Source organism: Zonotrichia leucophrys, chromosome 4, assembly GCF_028769735.1.
Source record: "Zonotrichia leucophrys gambelii isolate GWCS_2022_RI chromosome 4, RI_Zleu_2.0, whole genome shotgun sequence".
Lineage (NCBI taxonomy): Eukaryota > Metazoa > Chordata > Aves > Passeriformes > Passerellidae > Zonotrichia > Zonotrichia leucophrys.
This window is the reverse complement of record NC_088173.1, coordinates 3,898,942-3,905,337: the sequence shown is the minus strand read 5'-3', so window position 1 is coordinate 3,905,337 and position 6,396 is coordinate 3,898,942.

Genomic DNA, 6,396 nt, shown 5'->3' with positions numbered 1-6,396 from the left:
GCGGGCAGCTGAAGCCTCCTCCCCTGGCCCGTGAAGTTCCTCTCGAAGAGCATTTCGACGGCGCTGCCCCTTGTGTTTGGCACAGCCTCTGATCTCCCGCGGGAAGCGTGTCGTTGTCGCCTTGCAGTAGTGTGCGGATGGCGGGGTCAGCTGAAGTGGCGAGCGAAGCCGGCGAGCGAAGCTGCCTCACAAAGCTGGAGCTGGCCCGGCTCACAAAGCTGGAGCTCGCCCGGCTCTCGAGCTCTGAAGCGGTCGAGTCCCCACTCGGCTGTGGGCCCAGCCCTGGCCGCAGGGCAGCCTTTTGGGAGCTTACCTGAGTCACCTCGATGGCTTCCTCAAAGAAACCACGCTTGCATACGCATAAAGTTATTTTAAGAGTAGGTATTAGTTGGTCTTCCGGTTGCTAGAAATGATAAGGCATGAATGGATCCAGAGACTCAATTATACTTCTCTGCAAGTGGAGAAGATTAAGGCATCCTACGTCCCCGTTGTGCAAACCACTTCTGCACTCAATTAATTTTCAATTTCTACTGCTACTTCTTGGCAGTAAGACCACTGATTTTCTTACTTTTAATCCTGTGCACATTTGTAGAATCAGAGCTTTCTACAGGAAATCTCTTGTTGCTGTGAGGGAAACAGTCAAGCAGTTAAATGCAAGCACAATGTTGCCCCAGATTATGAAAAACAAGTCAGATTTTGGTATTCAAGCACATCCCCTACTTGCAAAATGTAGATGCACACGTAGATACAAAATCCATTGTGTCTCCATGACCTTAGGCATCTGGGTGTACTTCCTGGTACAGTAAATTACCGCTTTGCTGGAAAGTGAATTGAGGTGTGTAAGTAGCAGCTCACCCAAAGAGCTTGTTGCCAGCCTGTGCTCAGGTCAAGGTTGCCTGCTTCCACTTCAGACATGGGAATTGGTATGAGTGCCTCTTGATTTTCGGTGTCACCTTTACAGTCCTTGGAAAGAGGAATGCCATTTCCTTGCAATCAGTGCCTGTCTTAGTTTTTAAAACATCTCAGCTAAGGACAATGCTCTTACTCCAGTTATTACCCAATATGAGTACCTGAGTCAGGAATGCCCTTTTGCTCATTTTAAGCCTGTCTGAGCATTATATACCTCTGATAACCATGTTCTAGCAGCAGGTGAACTGCAGTTCCCACCCAGACAGCTCCAGCAATGCTGCCAAGGCTCATGCATTCCCAAATTACCAGCCAATGATCTTAGGAAGATTTTTTACTGCTTTACTGTTGCTTTTCAAAAAAATGTAATGAAACAGAGAACAAGACTATTTCTCACTTTTTGGAAAATCCTTGCACAATAATAGAAGTCAATACTAGAGTGTCACAATTAGAAATACTTTCTTCTTTCTCCTCTTTGATACTGGGAAAGAAATCAGCCCCAGAACGTTCAGCCTGCCTGCAATGAATGTTACCTAATTATCACCTTTCAGGCTGCTTTGGACAGCATTCTTTCTCTGTTTCCTGATGAAACTGTTACTAAAGTAGGGGCAATAAAAAAGAACCACAATGAGTTTTTTATGTTCCAGTCCCTATAAATTAAGCACTTTTATGTGTTCCAGGGACTGGGATCCCAGTATTCATTTGAAAGCTATGAGCACCAGACTTTCTAATAATTTTCTATTTTCTGAAAGAGTAGATCTCTGTTCTTTTTTCCTTCACGGGTTAGATTTTTCTTTACAGTAGCCTATTAACTAAAGCATTTACCACCACGTTAACTTCCTCAGACTGAGGAGGAAAATCAAGTGCTTTCCACATCCTGCAAACATGATGTAGAAATAACACCAGTTTAACCATTTTCTCTTTGTCCAGTCACGTTCTAAAATAATGCAAGGAAAATCCCACCACTGCCTTTTGTACAGAACCTGAAATTACAGGCTTGTATGGAGCACTCTGTGAGAACATGTGGGTAATGAAGCTTCTTTTGCAGGTTAAGGACCAGAGGTATCTACTCACTTGGTCTCAGCTGGGGTAGGATTGTAGAGCAATATAAATTCAGGCTGAATGTGCCAGGCCATGAGTGAGGGCAGAACTTGGTGCTGTACCCTTTGGAGTACCACAAAGAAACAGGAAGTTTCCACCCACGATGCTTTCAGAGTTCAAGTTGCTCCATAGCTGGGCAGCAGCTGAGCAGTAATGTTCTTGGATTGTGAATTTGAAGACAGGCACCTCTATTGTGTTTCAGTTGCCTTGTAAGCTTCTGCTTTTCCCTCTGTTACCCATAATAATGATTTTCAATTGTTATTATATAAAAGGCTTTTTTGTGAGCATTTCAGATGTCATGTAAATTTGTTTAGTACATTATTAAGGAGTGTTACTAACTGTTTTGCAGTGCTTTGACTTAGGAAGCTCTGGATGAAGTACTACATTCTTATCCAATGACATTGTATCTCCAGATGCTATTTATATATAACCTCAATTCATAAACAAAATTTGCACAACTGTTATTATAGCACATTTATCTACTGCATATGCTGTAGGAATACATGCCAGTGACACTAATTAGCGATTATCTTTGTAGACAAGAGGCTTTCTATTATCACTGATGAGTACAAGGAGTTGAGCTACTGTTACAGATCCTGCCTGCTGCTGTCTCTGCATTTTTGAGCATTTCAGATGTCATGATTAATCCCCTCTCTCTTTCATTCCCATACATACTTTTGAAAATTACTTACCAGTGTTTATGTGAGTATTTTAAGCTTCTCCTTTTTGTCTGGAAGCTGCTGTTTCTATGCAATCATCTATATTACAGTTTATTTAGGTGGGTGTTAGGATATTATGGGAGAGTTTAATAGTCTCATCCCATAATACACAATGTTCTGATGGTCCATGACCTCATTTCAGTTACCTGGCAATTGCTATAGAGCAGAGTGATGTTGGCTTCTACTTGGAAGTTGATCAGAAATACTAACACCATGATGAATGTATATCTTACATAGTGCAAAAATGTACTGGGGAGGGAAGCAATTCAGCTTAATTACTTTTGATTAGTTTTGTACTTAGAGACAGGAAACTGTTTTACTGGTGATTGTTTTTATTTACAATTAATTAGATATACATATGACATCCAGATGTCTTCAGCATCAGAATCCTAAAAATCCCCAAACTTGTTAATACTTATGCTGGTGGTTAACAACTGTTAATTTAATATCATTTTAATGTTGCTAATCAAGGACATAAGATTTGCTTATTGGTAGTGTGTGAAAATAAAACCCATGACCACTGGAATTTTTAAAAGGATAAGCAAAGAGAAAAACTTTATTTACAGAAACTTTGTAGGTGAATCAGTTTAAGCACACATGTACAAAATGAAAATAAAGCTTCTTATATAATAAAGCTTCTTTTAGAATTAATTCCAGTTAACCTGTATGATTTGTTGTATATAGCAAAATTATTAAATAAATCCTTCTGCAACTCAATACTTGACTATCATAACAATACTTTTACATAATATGCTGTGAACTAAGTTCATAGTACTTAGATGAAATGTATTTACTTCCTTCCAGCCAAACTGTTCCAATGCATCCCTGAATCTTAATTTATTCAGTAAATGTTATGATTCTGGGACTTGTAAAAAACTAATAACCTTCAAGTGAAGTCCATTGGTCTACTCTTGAAGCATTACTGTTTTAGGGTTTTCTTTTGGCAGAGTTTTGAGTACTGTGCTAATTCTTCTCAGTCTTTCCCTCTAGCCCCATAGGCCTGATCCCCCATAGGATCAATATTTATAAGTGTCACAGGAATTGTGTTTCCATCTGTTATAAAAAACAGGCTAATTTTACATGTTTTTGGTAATGTAGGGATGTGTCTTGCTCTAGAAACAGCTAAGAATTCCCCTACACCCAAGTTCAGTCCGGGCTGCAAGCACTCTTTATTCCAGTCATGGCAATTCCCATTTCTGGATAAAATACTAGTGCACCTGCTCCCACTACAAGGCTGCTTTTTTACAAACTACATTTGTCTGTGTTTTAATATCTGTCTTGGGACTAATAATGTCTAAGTAGGCTTCATAATCTTACACAACACTTTAATGGAAGAATTAGACCAGCTCTGAAGAAACTGTAGCTTAACACCCATTCTGACTTGCAATACTAACTTCTCTCTTTGCCATACTCTTGCTGCCTTTGTTTTGATTCTTTATTTCAGGTCTAGATCCTCTTTCTCTGATGCAAGACAAGGTTAGTAAAGACTTTAGCAATAACAAGTTTTCTCTTGTAATTTTGTAGTTTGTTGTAATTGCTCAAGCAGCTTGATAAACCACTGTGGGTTTGGCTAATTTTTTTGTCAGGCCCCACACCCCAAAGTTGTGAACTTCTGTCTGGAATAGAGACAGGAATGGAGCAAGTAAATTCCCTAACCTTAGGAAGACAAAATGATAAAGATCAGGTCATTATCCTCTGTCTGTACTGTTTCTGAGGATGCTCTAAAGCCATCCTAAGGATGTTTCAGTATACATGAGCGCATTTCAGGTCTCACTTCCAAACTTCTAACATTAGCTAAATCCAAATCCAGGTTTGGCATATAAAGGCACATGGAAAATATGCCTCTCTAGCCTGTGGAGATGTTAAGATAAATACATAAAAAAAATCAGGACCTGTCATCCTCCATCTTCAGGCCTTCCCCATGAATTCAGTAAAGCATCCTTTATTATATTCTGCACTAAAAGAAATGTGAGCCCTCCCAATAAAAATGAAAGTAAAAGTAATTATGGAATGGTTTTGGTGTAATGGTCCCCTTTAAAAATCACCTAGTTCAACTTCCCTATATGAAGCAGGGGCACCTTCCACTAGATCAGATTGCTCAAAGCTGCATCCAACCTGGCCTTGAACACTTTCAGGCATCCAACAGCTTTGCTGGGCAACTTGTTCCCATGTCTTACCCCCCTCAGTATAAAAAAAAAAATAATCTTTCCTTGTATCCAATTAAATCTATCCTCTTTCACTTTAGAACTGTTTCCCCTTGTCCTGTCCCTAGTCTCTGGTTAAAAGCGTGTTTCATATAAGCCCCCTTTATATATTGAAAGATCTCACAGCCTCCTCTGCAGGCTGAGCAACCCCAGCCCTCTCAGCCTTTTTTCCCAGCACAGGTATTCTAACCCTCTGTTTCCATGACCTTCCTCTGGACCTGCTCTAACAGCTTCACATCGTTCCTGTGCTGGGATGCAGCACTCCAAGAGGGCTTTCACAAGAGCAGAGTGGAGGGAGAGAATCACCTCCCAAGGCTGCAGGCTTGTGCAGACCCACAAAGCTTCTCCAGCCCTGGGTGTAGCTCATCAAGGCCCAGATTGAAGGCACTGCCCCAGCCTGCCTCCTGAAGAACCATTCCTCTGTGCTTTCAAGCAAGGAGGAAGCCAGAAGCAGATCCTTCATGCTGGGATAGTGCTTTTTATCCTGCCAATGTCCCCCCTTACACAGGCTCAGGCACAAAAACTTCCCTCCAGAAAAGCACTGGGACATGCACATGGAGGCTTGAAGGTATTATATTCTTCTGATGGGGCATAATTCACTCAACTAGGCTGACTTGAGAGGCCACTGTCATGTCTTAGCAGGTGTCATAAAAAATCCAAAGATCCCTGAAGCACCCCCAGACTCATTTCTGAGGCCTCTCACCACAGAACTGCACAGGATCTGCACTGGTACATCTCAGATTGTGTAAAAATTCCTCTCCTTCCACTTTTCCCAGGGCTGCCTCCCTGTATCCAGCTGCACAACTGCTGCAATCTTCAAGTTGCACTGAAAATAACAAGCACAGAGGACTTGAATTTTGGGAGGATAATCAAGCTTAGAAATTTTGCATTTATAAGAAGTATGTAGCTGTGGTTGTGACTATTACTGCTACACTGATATCCAAAGCAAATACTAAAAATGCAGAAAAGCCCCATATTAAAGTCAACTGGCAACCTCCAAAAAAACCCCTCAGGCTTTGCAAACACAGACAAGAGCATGCAATGAAATTGAAACTTCTGCTCTAAATCAGACATGCACCAAGTCATGGCAGCAGAGTGTGAGAGGCTCCAAAACTAGGCTATGCATTGAACTAATTATACTTAGCTCAGTGAGGCAAAAAAAAGGTATGTCGATATACCAATCTTAATGGGTTCATGGTATTCAAAGATAGTTTAGTACACTTTGTATTCCTTGCCTGGAATATTATATATAGTCCCATAGCAAACAGATATTGAACAAATTTGCTGTGAGTTTCTTGTTTCTTTGGGCCAAAATCCCTAGGAAAAGATCACTACTTCTGAATCATCTGCCCCAGGTTTGTCAGTGTCTCACCACAGGCTTTAAATACTTCCTGTTAACAAAAGAACTTCCTTTGCAAATCTAAACCTAGACAAAGTTGCATAGTGCTATCAGATTATATGCACAC